We start from the raw sequence: 15,348 nt of genomic DNA, 5'->3' as shown, positions 1-15,348 counted from the left end.
TGTTTGTTCTTCACTGGTTTCCCTTTTCTTGTGGCAACAGGTCACAAATCTTGCTGCTGTGATGGCACAATAGAAATGGGAGTTTATCAAAATTAGATTTGTTTTTGAATTATTTTGGGGTCTGTATAATCTGAGGGAAATATGTGTCTCTAATATGGTCATACATTTGGTAGAAGGTTAGGAAGAGCAGCTAAGTTTCCACCTAATTTTGTGGGCAGTGTGCACATGGCCTGTCTTCTCTTGAGAGCCAGGCCGCCGTTGGCAGACTAGGCTATGCTGAGTCTGTATATAGTAAAATATTTCCTTAATTTTGTGTCAGTCTCTCTCTCTCTCTGTATCTCCCTTGCCTCTATCCCCACACACTTATAGTAAGGTGGGAGGTGATATTACCATGTTAAGTTGTCATATATTCCACCCCTTAATTGCTGTCCAATTGCAGCGTGCCATGGGTAAACCTTCTTTGCCTGACAGACGGTTTACTGCCCCCACTGGGAAACACACACACACGCAGACACACACACACGCAGACACACACACACACGCAGACACACACACACACACACACACACGCAGACACACACACACACACACACACACACACACACACACACACACACACACACACACACACACACACACACACACACACACACACACACACACACACACACACACACACACACACACACACACACACACACACACACACACACACACACACACACACGCGCAGACACACACACACACAGACACACACACGCAGAAACACACGCACACACACACACGCAGACACACACACACACACAAATACAGGTGTGCGCACACTCAGAGACATGGTCACATGACCCACAGCAGGAAGACAGGGGCCCAAACACTTAAAAGACACACCCTACCCCCTCAGCCGTCAAATGAAGTGGACATGTATCATGACGTCTGACGATTATACACTTGCAGGACAAGGGGTGAGGGAGGGAGGAAGGAATTTTAAATTGACCACCGTTGCCTGAAATTCGTTACTCGTTCATCCTACGATGATTGTGTTTTCAGCCACCGGTAGATTGTGGGTGCTTTATATCCGCTACAGTCAATTGTGAGTGCATGTCTACTTATATAAAATATACAATTACTAAAAACTTGTTTGGGCAAGGCCCTTTTTTCTCAATTTCCGCCTGACTGACATGCCAAAAGTAAACTGCCTGTTGCTCAGGCCCTGAAGCCAGGATATGCATATAATTGGTACCATTGGAAAGACAAAAATTTAAAGTTTGTAGACATGTTAAAATAATGTAGGGGAATATAACACAATAGATATGGTAGGAGGAAATCCAAAGAAAAACCAACCCGGAATGTTTATTTTTTTGAGAGACCATGCTCTTACTTACTTACTTATTGACTTTATTGTCGCCATGGGGAAATTTTGCTACAGTGTCATGTAGTCATTTGAAGTTGCGTTTAAATACAAAACAAAATGTTCAATGCAACTTTCATAACAGTTACAAACCAATAAAACATGTTTTTTTAAAGGCTAGTCTGCTGGCCTTACTGAGTCGATAAGAACATTAGCCCGAGCTATTTAGGAGGGATATCACACCTGGCACAAATTATTGTATAGTTCTGTTTTTCCTGCTGAGGGGTGCCGTATACACCCAGAGGGGAGTAGTTCAAAGTCCGGATACATGGGGTGGCTTGGGTCTAAAATGATTTTATGAGCCTTACAGATGGCAAGTATAAGGGCATACTCAATTCTAGCTCCCAGGATGCGATTCCCATGACTTCCACAGGGTGTCAGCCATCTATGTTCAAGGTTTCAGGCTTGTAACTTCCAAAGCGATTTTAGGGTATCTGAGGAGTAAATAGAAAAGTATTTTGACTTGTTGATAAAGTTTAGGTGTAGATTTTCGGATTATTTTCTCTCATGTTGAGCGAGTGGATTACTCAAATCGATGGCACCAACTAGACAGACTTTTGAGATATAAAGAAGGATTGTATCTAACAACATGTTATAGCTGGGACCCTTTGGATGACAAGTCAGAGGAAGATTATCAAAATGAGACACTTGTATGTACCTAAATGTTTGATATCCATAATTTTTATGATTATTTCTTTGAATTGTGTGCCTCCAGTTTCACCGGAAGTTGTCGACAGGTGTCCCGCTTGTGGGACGCCTAGCCTAAGAAGTTTTTAAGAATTCCTGAACTTAACCCTAACCTTAAAAATTCTGCCTCTGATTCAAAATATTTAAAACATATTTTATATCACTGGATTTTTACTCTCAACCATTGGAATGATGGGCGTAAGCATCTGCCTATCTGCCATCCCCGTCCACAACACCCTTGCAAAACTGAAACCTACTTTAAGGAAATGGCGCTCACTGTTTCCCCTAGTGGCCAGTTACCACGTCATCTCACGATGTCCTCAGACATGGATTGATGTTCGAATACTGACTTCTATCACGGGTGAACTGGCTGATAATCACACAGTCACACTCAGTTGCCAACAACACTATCGCCATGGTTACAAAAGCCTTAAAGAACAAATTCCTACACTAAAAATGATTCACTACAACATTTACACACAGACACATACAAGAACGCGTGCGCACGCACACACACACACACACACACACACACACACACACACACACACACACACACACACACACACACACACACACACACACACACACACACACACACACACACACACACACACACTTCACTCCACCAGATTACCAACTACTCTTATGTGGGCCCTTAACAGCAAATGAATCACTTTAATTGAAATAGTTGATTGCATTACTTCACGGCTCATCCCAGTTTAAGGTTGTGTGTGTGTGTGTGTGTGTGTGTGTGTGTGTGTGTGTGTGTGTGTGTGTGTGTGTGTGTGTGTGTGTGTGTGTGTGTGTGTGTGTGTGTGTGTGTGTGTGTCATTAAAGCTGCAGTGAAAGTGCACAAAGATGTAATAAATTCATTAACCAGAGTGGAGGGTTGTGAAACATGGACGTTTTTATCGAGTGTGGGGGTCTACACTCTTAAGAAGTACAGGCAGAACGTGAGCACACAAACAGAGTATTTTGCTGGCTGTGGTCTGTCATAAGCGCCTGAGAGAGTGAGAGCTTGGTCATTAAAAACCTGAGAGATAACATCCCGACATCGTTAGCAAATACCACCAGCACACTGCTGCTAACTTTATTACCCCCACTTTTAATACATTGCCACATTAATTCATTCTCACCACAGGCTGTGGGCATGACAACTAACACTCTCTCTACATCTCTCTCTACATCTCTCAATATCTCTCTCTCTCTACTCTCCCCCTCTCTCTCTCTCTAAATATCTATCTCTACATCTCTCTTTCTCTAAATATCTCTCTAAATATCTCTCTACATCTTTCTCTCTCTCTAAATATCTTTCTCCTCTCTCTCTCTCTCTCTCTCTCTCTCTCTCTCTCTCTCTCTTAATATATATCTACATCTCTTTCTCCTCTCTCTCACTCTCTCTCTAAATATCTCCCTTCTCTCTCTACATATTTCTCTCTAAATATCTCTCTCTACATTTCTCTCTTTCTCTAAATATTTCTCTCCTCTCCTCTCGCTCTCCTCTCTCTCAATTCAATTCAATTCAAGGGGCTTTATTGGCATAGGAAACATGTGTTAACATTCCCAAAGCAAGTGAGGTAGATAATATACAAAAGTGAAATAAACAATAAAAATTAACAGTAAACATTACACATACAGAAGTTTCAAAACAATAAAGGCATTACAAATGTCATATTATTTTATATATACTGTAACAATGTACAACAACGAGAGATGTAGAGATAGATATTTAGAGAGTAGCGAGTTATTTAGAGAGATATTTAGAGAGAGAGAGCGAGAGAGTGGAGAGAGAGAGATATTTAGAGAGAGATGTAGAGAGAGATGTAGAGAGAGTGTTAGTTGTCATGCCCACAGCCTGTGGCGAGAATGAATTAATGTGGCAATGTATTAAAAGTGGGGGTAATAAAGTTAGCAGCAGTGTGCTGGTGGTATTTGCTAACGATGTCGGGATGTTACCTCCTTCTCTCTCTCTCTAAATATCTTTCTACATCTCTCTCTCTCTCTCTCTCTCTCTCTCTCTCCCCTCTCTTTCTCTCTCTCTCTCTCTCTCTCTCTCTCTCTCTCTCTCTCTCTCTCTCTCTCTCTCTCTCTCTCTCTCTCTCTCTCTCTCTCTCCCTCTCTCTCTCTCTCTCTTCTCTCTCTCTCTCTACCTTTCTTCCTTTGCTGGAAAAAAATCAAGCAAAAGAGGGATTTAAAGTGGTTGTTAATAAATGGGCCCTTCCACCATGATTATTCGTCCCCCTGCTACAAAAACATCTATTATGTCTTAAGCCTGTGCTAATAGTCTGCTAGCGCCCTAGATAATTAATAACCCTTCACTAGAAAGAGCAAAAGCTCACAAGCACACACACACACACACACACACACACACACACACACACACACACACACACACACACACACACACACACACACACACACACACACACACACACACACACACACACACACACACACACACACACACACACACACACACACACGTAGTTCTGTTGCGGTGAGGTCACGAGTCAAATTCCAGGTGACCGTTTAGTCATTATAATTAGGCTTCTCCAAACTCTGATGCTGCTGCCTGTCATTAGTAGCATACCAAACTTAGCACTCTATTGTCCCTCTAATCATTCTGACATCAATGCAAATGTAATCGAAAATCTAATCCAACACTTCATGAGAGCCCATGATCTCATGATGCGTAACATTTCTTTAGGTTATGCAATTGTGTTAGAAACCAGAGTGATGGCCTCTACTAAATAGAGGAGGCTCCCATCAGCTTTCTATAGGCTAGGCCTACTATATCTTTCTCCATTTTCCTAATATTTACCTGGCATGAAAATGAACCAGGGGAAAAGCTTCCTCCATTCACTATTTAAGTGCATAGATGCATGTATTTTTTCCCAGTGTCCCTGTTTCGATACAGGTGCATGATAAAGGTCCATTATAAATCAAAACAAATTTCACACATATGTTATTTCATATATATAAAGACAAGGTTAAATCAAGAATAATCTGATGGGTGACAATGTTAGCCTATCATTGTGAATTATATATTATCACCTGTGAATGTTGCCCAGCATAAGAAACCATGCAACTTTTTCTAATCATCGTCACACACCTCATGTAGCCTAGCCCATAGGCCTATATGTTCTGATAAGGTTTGTAATCACAACTAAAGAGGCCAAATAACTTCTTAAAATGAATCACATTAATCCGATTTGCAAGGGGTGTAGATCCTAACTGACATATATAATGCCACGTCTGAGTTTCAGCATTACATACACAATTGCATTTGTGGTCACTTTTGATAATTGTCTTTTCCTTTGCCGCTTATATCCTACTGCCGGGTGTGCATTGCTGAGATTATAATGTGTTAATCAACATTTTAAGCTAAACTGACAAAGACTCTGACAAAAATTGACAAAAATACCCAAATGCAGACAAAGAAGGCATCTCAGATGTTTTTTATAAAACAGGGGGCAGGCAGGCCCAGGGTCAGGGCAGGCAGAATGGTCAGTATTACGAGGCAGAGTCAAACAGGAACAGAACAGCAGGCAGACCCAGGGTCAGGGTAGGCAGAATGGTCAGTATTACGAGGCAGAGTCAAACAGGAACAGAACAGCAGGCAGGCCCAGGGTCAGGGCAGGCAGAATGGTCAGTATTCCCGGGACCACCCATACATAGAATGTATGCACACATGACTGTAAGTCGCTTTGGATAAAAGCGTCTGCTAAATGGCATATATTATTATATTATTATATTAGTATTACGAGGCAGAGTCAAACAGGAACAGAACAGCAGGCAGACCCAGGGTCAGGGTAGGCAGAATGGTCAGAACTGGGAGGAGAGTGCGGAGCAACAGAAGACGAACAGCGATGGGGAAAGGGACGATTAAATGGGAGGAAAGCTTACGGGACTCCACCCAGAGGGGAAGACCCTGAGGTGACAGCCATACCCTCTGCCCGAGACGGTAGTGGGGAGCAGGGGTCCAGTGGCGTTCCGCCTGTTGCCGATACATGGAGATAGTCTTGAGAAGAGCGGACTGGGCTCTCTTCCATGTGTGGCGACAGTGGCAGATGAACATCTGGGCTGAGTGTATGCTGACCTCTTCCTCTTGCTCAGGGAAGCGCGGGGGCTGATATCTCATGGAACACTCGAAGGGTGAGAGACCAGTGGACGGGCAGGGTAGGGTGTTGCGGCGTATTCCACACACACGAGTTGCTGGCTACAGGTGGTGGGGTTGGCAGACACGAGGCAACGAAGAGCTGTCTCCAGGACCTGATTTGGCTCCGACTGCCAGTTAGACAGGGGGTGAAAACTGGAGGACGGGCTGGCCGATGAGCAAATGAGGGTGCAGAACAGCTACCAGAACCTTGGATAAGGGTAACTTGGGAATGGGAATTAAATGGGCGGCTTTGGAAAATCTATCCACCACTGTAAGGATAGTGGTGTTGCCATCTGATGTAGGGAGACCATTGACAAAGTCCAGGGATGTATGAGACCAAGGGCGATGAGGAACAGGGAGTGGTTGAACGAGGCCAGCAGGAGCTTGCCATGCAGTCTTATTCTGAGCACACACAGTGCAGGTGGCTACGAACCCGGAGGCATCAGGAACCATGGTGGCTCACCAAAAACGTTGTCGTAAAAAGGCCAGGGTCTAATGGGAGCCAGGATGGCAGGCAAGTCTGGAAAAATGGGCCCATTCCAGGACTGAGGAACGGGACACTCATCCCATTAGCCAGTTTCCGCCCTGGAGTCCGGCTGGGAACGCTGCGCCTCACTGACCTGGCTCTCAATACCCCAGATGACTGCAGCCGCTAGACAAGAGGTAGGGAGGATGGTTTCGGGGTCCGACAGTGTAGCAGCGGGGCAATAGAGGCGTGAGAGCGCATCTAGCTTCACATTCTTGGACCCTTGGCAGTAGCATATGGTACAGTTGAACCAAGTGAATAGCAGGGCCCATCGAGCTTGCCTAGAGTTGAGGCACTTGTTAGTGCGGAGATATTCCTGGCTCTCACCGCTCTCACCTTGTCAGGATCCATCTGCATATTACCTGCAGTGATGATGTATCCTAGGAAGGAGATGGTGGAGCGATGGAATTCACATTTCTCAGCTTTAACAAAAAACGGGTTCTTCAGGAGACACTGGAGAACAGGTTGGACGTGCAGGACATACTGTGGGCTGAGCAGGAAAAGACGAGGAATGTTATTTAACTTTTAATTAACTAGGCAAGTCAGTTAAGAATAAATTCAGCGAACACGTTATCAAGGTAGACAAACACAAACAAGTTCGACATGTCACCAAGAACATTGTTAACGAGGGCCTGGAACACTGCTGGAGCGTTGATCAGTTCGAATGGCATCACAAGGTATTCATAGTTCCCGCCAGTGTTAAAGCTGTCTTCCACGTGTCTCCTTCCCGTATCCGCACAAGATAGTAGGCATTCCGAAAGGCCCAACTTCGAGACGATCGTAGCCCCCTGAAGGAGATTTTTTAACAGTGATGTCATTAAGGCCCTGGTAGTTGATACACGGTCAGTGGGGGAGACATATGGACGGATACAACCTGCAGCCAGGGAGTCCTCAATGTACCCTTTCATCGCTGTGGTCTCTGGACCCGACAGGGAATAAAGCCGCCCCTGAGGTGGTGTAGTCACCGGGAGAAGGTCGATAACGCAGTCATGGGGCCGATACGGAGGAAGCGCTGTGACCCGGGCCTTGTTGAAATCGTCCCGGAGATCCTGATACTCCGCGGGAACATTAGAGAGGTCGGAGGCTTTTCCCAAACCCGCAGGAAGATGTCCCGGGACAGGCTGCGCCGACTTCAGACAATGAGCATAGCAGAACGGGTTGCAACACTTGATTGAACCAACAGTCCAGTGGATGAAGGGATTGTGCCTCTGGAGCAATGAAAAAAACAAAACCAAGGGTACCTGAGGAGATTCGATGAGAAGAAATTGCATAGACTCACTGTGGTTAGCTGACACTCTCAGATTGATAGGAACGGTATTGTGGGTGACTCTGCCAAAAGAGCGCCCATCCAGCGCTCTGACGCCCATGGGAATGGAGAGGGGTTGAGTCGGGATACCCAGCTCTGACACAAGGGTAGCGTCTATAAAACTCTCGTCGACCCCAGTCAATGGGTACCCGGAGAGATTTAGAACGGTCACCCCACAGCAGGATGGCATGGAGCGGGGCACGAGTAATGGGAGATTGGAAATTCTCTGTATGACCCACCAGCGTAATCATACCTACTGATGAGCATGGTCTTTTAAAGGACAGTTAGAAAATAAATGTCCTGTAGTTCCACAATACAGACAGCTCTTGGTGTTCAGTCTGCATAAACATTTGGCAGAAGACAATCTAGCTCTGCCAAGTTGCATAGGCTCCGGAGGAGGTGAGACGGCAGACCTCGGTGATTCCCGGGGGAACTCGGGTCACCCCGCATCCCCTCTGTAATGTAGATGCCAGGGACTTCCGGGATTCCTTGGAGGCGAAAGTTTGTGACCGCAACAGCCCTACATATGTACATACACTTTCAAACATTTACTTACATGTACACACAAGGATGTTGATTGTCCTCTGTTGCGTCTCAAATGGCATCATGTTCCCTATATAGTGCACTACTTTTGACCAGGGCATGTCATGCCAAATAGCGTCCACCGGCCAAATAGTGTCCCCCTCTACGTCACAATGGGATTCAATGAGTTCTAGCTTCTGTTGCTAGGAATGTTGCTAGAACTTGCAACATTCTGACCGGAAGACGTAATGAGTATACTTGGAATAGGGTGTCATTTGGAACACAGACCCATTCTTCCATATTGCTGTTTGAGTGTTCACCTGCCCAGTGCTATAGCTACTGTACGGTTCTGTAAACAGAAACTGCTCATCTTGCTCTTCTCCTTGTTGAGGCGTAAGGTAAGCTCCATATCCCCATTGTGTAGAAGTGCATTTGGATTCATCCATTTGGGCCTCTCACTCTGGGGGACTGGGAGAGATAGGATGGGAGTGGGTGGTTGTCCTTTGATAGGGGGAATAGGAAACACCTGGGGGTGGAGTGATCTCTTCCTACTCTTTTGTTCTCTCTTGTCATTCCTCTCTCCCTCCTGCACTCTCTTACCCTTCCTCTCCCTCTCTCTGCTCTCTCCTTCACTGTTCATCCCTCCCTGTCTTGACACTCTCCCCCTCTCCTCTGCATTGTTATTTCTTTCTCTCTCCCTCTGCCTCCTTTCCTGTCTCCCTCCCTAACTCTCCTGAATATCTGATATCATCCCTTGTCTTCATGTCTTTCATTGTTTTGGCTCCCCGTGGTTAACCCTCCACCCAACTGTCTTCTATGTTTTGTTTAATCTGTTTATCTCCTCTCAATATGTCTCTCTCTCTCTGCCGCTCTCTATCTCTGTCAATATGTCTCTCTGGCTCAATCCAAGTCAATTCAAAGGGCTTTATTGGCATGGAAACATGTGTACATTGCCAAAGCACGTTAAATAGATCATAAATAAAAGTGAAATAAACAATCAAAAATTAACAATAAACATTACAATCCAAAGAAATAGAGACATTTACAATGTCATTCTATGGTTATATTGCTGTTGTTATGGCACACTGTGGTATATCACCTAATAGATACGGGAGTTTATCAAAATTGGACTTGCTTTGGAATTCGTTGTGGGTCTGTGTAATCTGAAGGAAATATGCATCTCTAATACTGTCATACATTTGGTAGGAGGTTAGGAAGTGCATTTCAGTTTCCAACCAATTTTGTGGGCAGTGTGCACATAGCCTGTTTTCTCTTGAGGTCCAGGTTTGCCTACGGCGACCTTTCTCAATAGCAAGGCTGTGCTCACTGAGTCTGTACATAGTCAAAGCTTTCCTTGATTTTGGGTCATATATTCTGCCACTGTGTACTCTCTATTCAGGGCCAACTAGCATTCTAGTTTGCTCTGTTTTTTTGTTAGTTCTTTCCAATGTGTCAAGTAATTATCTTTTTGTTTTCTCATTATCTGGTTAGGTCTAATTTTGTTGCTGTTTCGGGGCTGTCACGGTTTTCTAATGGTGAAGGAGAGTCGGACCAAACTGCAGCGCGTATATTGTGATCCATGTTTATTTACACAACGTAACACGAATCCAAAACACAAACTCTACAAAACAATAAACATAGTGAAAACCGAAACAGCCTTAACTGGTGCAAACTAACACAGACTAATGACATCAAGACACTAAGGACAATCACCCACGACAAACTCAAAGAATATGGCTGCCTAAATATGGTTCCCAATCAGAGACAACGATAAGCACCTGCCTCTGATTGAGAACCACTCCAGACAGCCATAGACTTTGCTAGATAACCCCACTAGCTACAATCATAAATACATACACACCAAAACCCCAAGACAAAACACACCACAATACAAAAACTCCATGCCACACCCTGGCCTGACCCAATACATGAAGAAAAACACAAAATACTTAGACCAGGGCGTGACAGGGGCTCTGTGGGGTTTGTTTGTGAACAGAGCCCCATAACCAGCTTGCTTAGGGGACTCTTCTCCAGGTCCATCTCTCTGTTTGGTGATGGCTTTGTTGTGGAAGGTTTGGGAATCACTTCCTTTTAGGTGGTGTTAGAATTTAACGTCTCTTTTCCGGATTTTGATAATTATCGGCCTAATCCTGCTCTGCATGTATTATTTCGCATGCAGAGTCTCATTTTGGTCTTTGTCCCATTTTGTGAAATCTTGGTTGGCGAGCGGACCCCAGGCCTCACAACCATGAAGGGCAATGGGTTCTGAAGTATTTTTTGCCAGATCCGAATTGGGATGTCAAATTTCATGATTCTTTAATGGCATAAAAGGCCCTATTTGCCCTGTCTCTCAGATAGTTCACAGTTTTGTGGAATTTACCTGTGGCGCTGATATTTAGGCTGAGATACAGTGCATTCGAAAAGTATTCAGAGCCCTGGACTTTTTACACATTTTGTTAAAAAACAGCCTTACTGTAAAATGGATTAAAGTCATTGTTTTCCTCATCAATCTGCACAAAATACCCCGTAATGACAAAGCAAAAACAGGTTAGACAGAAATACATTGTTTACATAAGTATTCAAACCATTTGCTATGAGATTCGAATTTGAGCTCAGTTGCATCCTGTTTCCATTGATCATCTTTGAGATTTTTATACAACTTCATTGGAGTCCGCCTGTGGTAAATTCAATTGATTGGACATAATTTGGAAAGACATACAGCTGTTTATAAAAGGTCCAAAAGTTCAAAATGCATGTCAGAGCAAAAATCAAGCCATGATGTTGAAGGAATTGTCCATAGAGCTCTGAGATAGGACTGTGTCGAGGCACAGATCTGGGGAAGTGTACCAAAAAAATGTTTGCAGCATTAAACGTCCCCAAGAACACAGTGGCCTCCATCATTCCTAAACTGAAGAAGTTTGGACCACAAAGACTCTCCCTAGAGCTGGCCGCCTGGTCAAACTGAGCAATCAGGGGAGAAGGGCTTGGTCAGGGAGGTGACCAAAAACCCAATGGTCACTCGGTCACTCATCTGTGGAGATGGGAGAACTTTCCAGAAGGACAACCATGTCTGCAACACCACCAATCAGGCCTTCATGGTAGAGTGGCCAGATGGAAGCCACTCCTCAGTAAAAGGCACATGACAGCTCACTTGGAGTTTTTAAAAGGCACCCAAAGGACTTTCAGATAATGAGAAACAAGATTCTATATTTTGCCAAGAGTTACATCTGCAGGAAACCTGGCACCATACGGTAAAGCATGGTGGTGGCAGCATCATGCTGTGGGGATGTTTTTCAGTGGCAGGGACTGGGAGACTAGTCAGGATCAAGGGAATAGTGGAGAGAGACATAGTGGAGTGGTAACGAGCGTGCAAGCAGTTGCTCCCGACGCCACTTGGGTACACTGCAGCAACCACCGAGAGGTTCTTGCTGCCAAGGGAATGCCTGACAGCTTGAAAGGTGCTTTGGATACTACAGTGACAATGGTTAACTTTGTTAAAGCAAGGACCCTGAAATCTCGTGTATTTTCTGCACTATGCAATGATATGGGTAGCGACCATGTAGCGCTTTTATAGCATACAGAAGTGCGCTGATTATCAAGGGGCAAGGTATTGACCAGTTTTTTTTATTGAGAGACAAGTTTAAAGTTTTCTTTACTGACCACAATTTTCACTTGTCTGATCGCTTGCATGATGATGAGTTTCTCAAATGACTGGCTTCTCTGGGTGATGTTTTTTCTCGCCAGAATGATCTAAATTTGTCACATTCTTTGGAATGATGGTCAGACCAAGGTGCAACATACGTTGAGTTCCACATAATTTATTAAAGAAGTGAAAGTTTAGCAAAGACAAAACAATAAACAATAAACTTACAAACAACAAACCGTGACTACAACACTAACTCAAAACATAAACAATAACCCACAGGTGAAAAAATGCTACTTAAGTATGATCCCCAATTAGAGACGACGATAGCCAGCTGCCTCTAATTGGGAATCATACCAAAACCCCAACATAGAAAAAACAACCTAGAACCCCACATAGAAAATATAAACTAGACTAACCCCCCAGTCACGCCCTGACCTACACCACCATAGAAAATAAAGGCTCTCTATGGTCAGGATGTGACAGAATTGAGGATTACTGGGAGGCAACTATATTCCATGTGCAGAACAAAATTGAGGCTATTATTAAGAAGTTGGAGCTCTTTTCTGTCTGCATTAACAAATACAACATAGGTCTTTCCATCATTCTATGATTTTTTTTTCGGGGGGCAAATGAAGCTTACAGACAATGTCAAACGTGATATAGCGAAGCACCTGAGTGCGCAATTACGCAGGAACTTTCCCAAAATGGACTAAACAAACAACTGGATTCATTATCCCTTTCATGCCCTGCCTCCAGTCCACTTACTGATATCTGAACAAGAGATCCTTGTCGAAAATGCAACAAGCGGTTCTGTGAAAATTGGATTTAATCAGAAGCCACTGTCAGATTTCTGGATAGGGCTGCGCTCAGAGTATCCTGCCTTGGCAAATCGCACTGGGAAGACACTGATGCCCTTTGCAACCACGTACCTATGTGAGAGTGAATTCTCGGCCCTCACTAGCATGAAAACTAAATACAGGCACAGACTGTGTGTGGAAAATGATTTACGACAGAGACTCTCCAATACAACCCAACATTACAGATTTATGTGCATCCTTTCAAGCACACCCTTCTCATTAATCTGTGGTGAGTTATTCATTATTTTTGATGAACAATAAGGTTTTATATATAATATGGCTAAATAAAGAGCAAAATTATTGATTATTATATTACTATTTGTGCCGGGTCCTATAAGAGCTCTTTGTCACTTCCCACAAGCCGGGTTGTGACAAAAACACTCATTCTTATGTTTAATAAATGTATTGTATAGTGTGTGTGGCAGGCTTACAATGTTGGCAAAAAACAACATTTGAGAGTGCGCTGACCCTGCTGCTAGAGGGGGTACGCAGCTGGAGGTTGAATGTTTGAAGGGGTACGGGACTATAAAAAGTTTGGGAACCACTGCTCTAGGACAACGATGTCTAGATGGAAATTGCATTTGTCGTCCCGGCAACTGGACCTTTTTTGAAACACCATTATTTTTCTCTTTGGCTCAGTTCTGAGAGAATCTGTGCAGAAGATCTAGGTGCTGCTGTATTCCCTCCTTGGTTGGGGACAGAAGCACCAGTTCATGAGCAAATAGAAGACATTTGACTTCAGATTCTAGTATGGTGAGGCCGGGTGCTGCAGACTTTCCTAGTGCCCTCTGAAATGAATTGATGTATATGTTTAAGAGGGTGGAGCTTAGGCTTCATCACTGTCTCACCCCACAGCCTTTGTGGAAAGATATTTGTCTATTTTAGCGCCACACCTTTGTGTACATGGATTTGAAAATGTTGTATGTTTTTCTCCTTCACTTTCCAACAGGACACTCTCTGTTATTAGCTGTGAAGATTGTCTTCACCGTTGGGTTGGCTGTGTCTGAGGCCAGATAAATACACCTCTCACAGGCACCCTTATCACCCTGAACCGCACTAGCTCTATTTCCCCCTGACAACTACCTTTAGAGATAACTAATAGCCCCGCTAGCCACATTTAATTGGAAATCTATGGCTGCATTTATTTTAGAGCAGAGCTGACAAGCGCGATCCACCGCTTTTATGTATTATAAAACTGCTCACAATCACTAAAGGCAAGACAGCAGCAGATATTTCATGGACAAAACCTATATCAATTCACAGATAGGGGGAGGGAGGAGAAGGTTAGAAGAGGACTTGTGTGTGTGTGTGTGTTTGTCCAAGAGAAGGGCTTTATGAGTGTCTGTCATATCTCATCAAGACAAAGTGAATGATGTAGTCCTGTACATGAGCTGTTCTTGTCTTTTAATGTTCTGTGCTATGTCATGTTTCTTGTTTTGTGTGGAGCTTTTGCAACAGCTAATGGGGGTCCTAATAAAATATAAAATACCATACCTCTACATTCCTCAGAGCATCATCACATGAGTATGCTGTTATTGGACATAAGGCAACAACATCTGAAAGCAGGAAGCCGGTGGTCGAGGAGGTGCGCAGACAGGAGGAGACTGCAAGAAGTGCCAAGGCTGTCTCTCTTGCTAAACAAGGGCAATGGACGCGGTGGGAAGGCCTGGAGAGGAGAAAGATCAACTGGAGTGAGCTTTGGCAAATGGAGGCAAGCAACATCAGCTTCATCATAAGAGCTGTTTATGATGTGCTTCCATCGCAAAAAAATCTACATCAATGGTATGGCGAGGACTCGACCTGCCCCCTCTGCCCAGCTCCAGCGACTCTCAGGCATATAATGACAGGTTGCAAGACCAGCCTCTCACAAGGCCGCTACACCTGGAGGCACAATCAGGTCCTCAAGAGCCTGGATGCAGCACTGGAGACCAAGAGGAGTGCAACCAATTCATTACCTCCAAAAACAAGCAATCCCGTCAAAACAACAACATTCATCCGGGAGGGACAGAAAAGGTGTGAGAGAGATCTCTGTAGTATGTAGCAGTGAGAAGGGGAGGCTGAGAGATCTCTGTAGTATGTAGCAGTGAGAAGGGGAGGCTGAGAGATCTCTGTAGTATGTAGCAGTGAGAAGGGGAGACTGAGAGATCTCTGTAGTATGTAATGGGGAGAATAGGAGGCTGAGAGATCTCTGTAGTGTGTAATGGGGAGAAGGGGAGGCTGAGAGATCTCTGTAG

This window comes from Oncorhynchus keta, chromosome 19 (assembly GCF_023373465.1).
Source record: "Oncorhynchus keta strain PuntledgeMale-10-30-2019 chromosome 19, Oket_V2, whole genome shotgun sequence".
NCBI lineage: Eukaryota > Metazoa > Chordata > Actinopteri > Salmoniformes > Salmonidae > Oncorhynchus > Oncorhynchus keta.
This window is presented reverse-complemented; position numbering follows the sequence as displayed.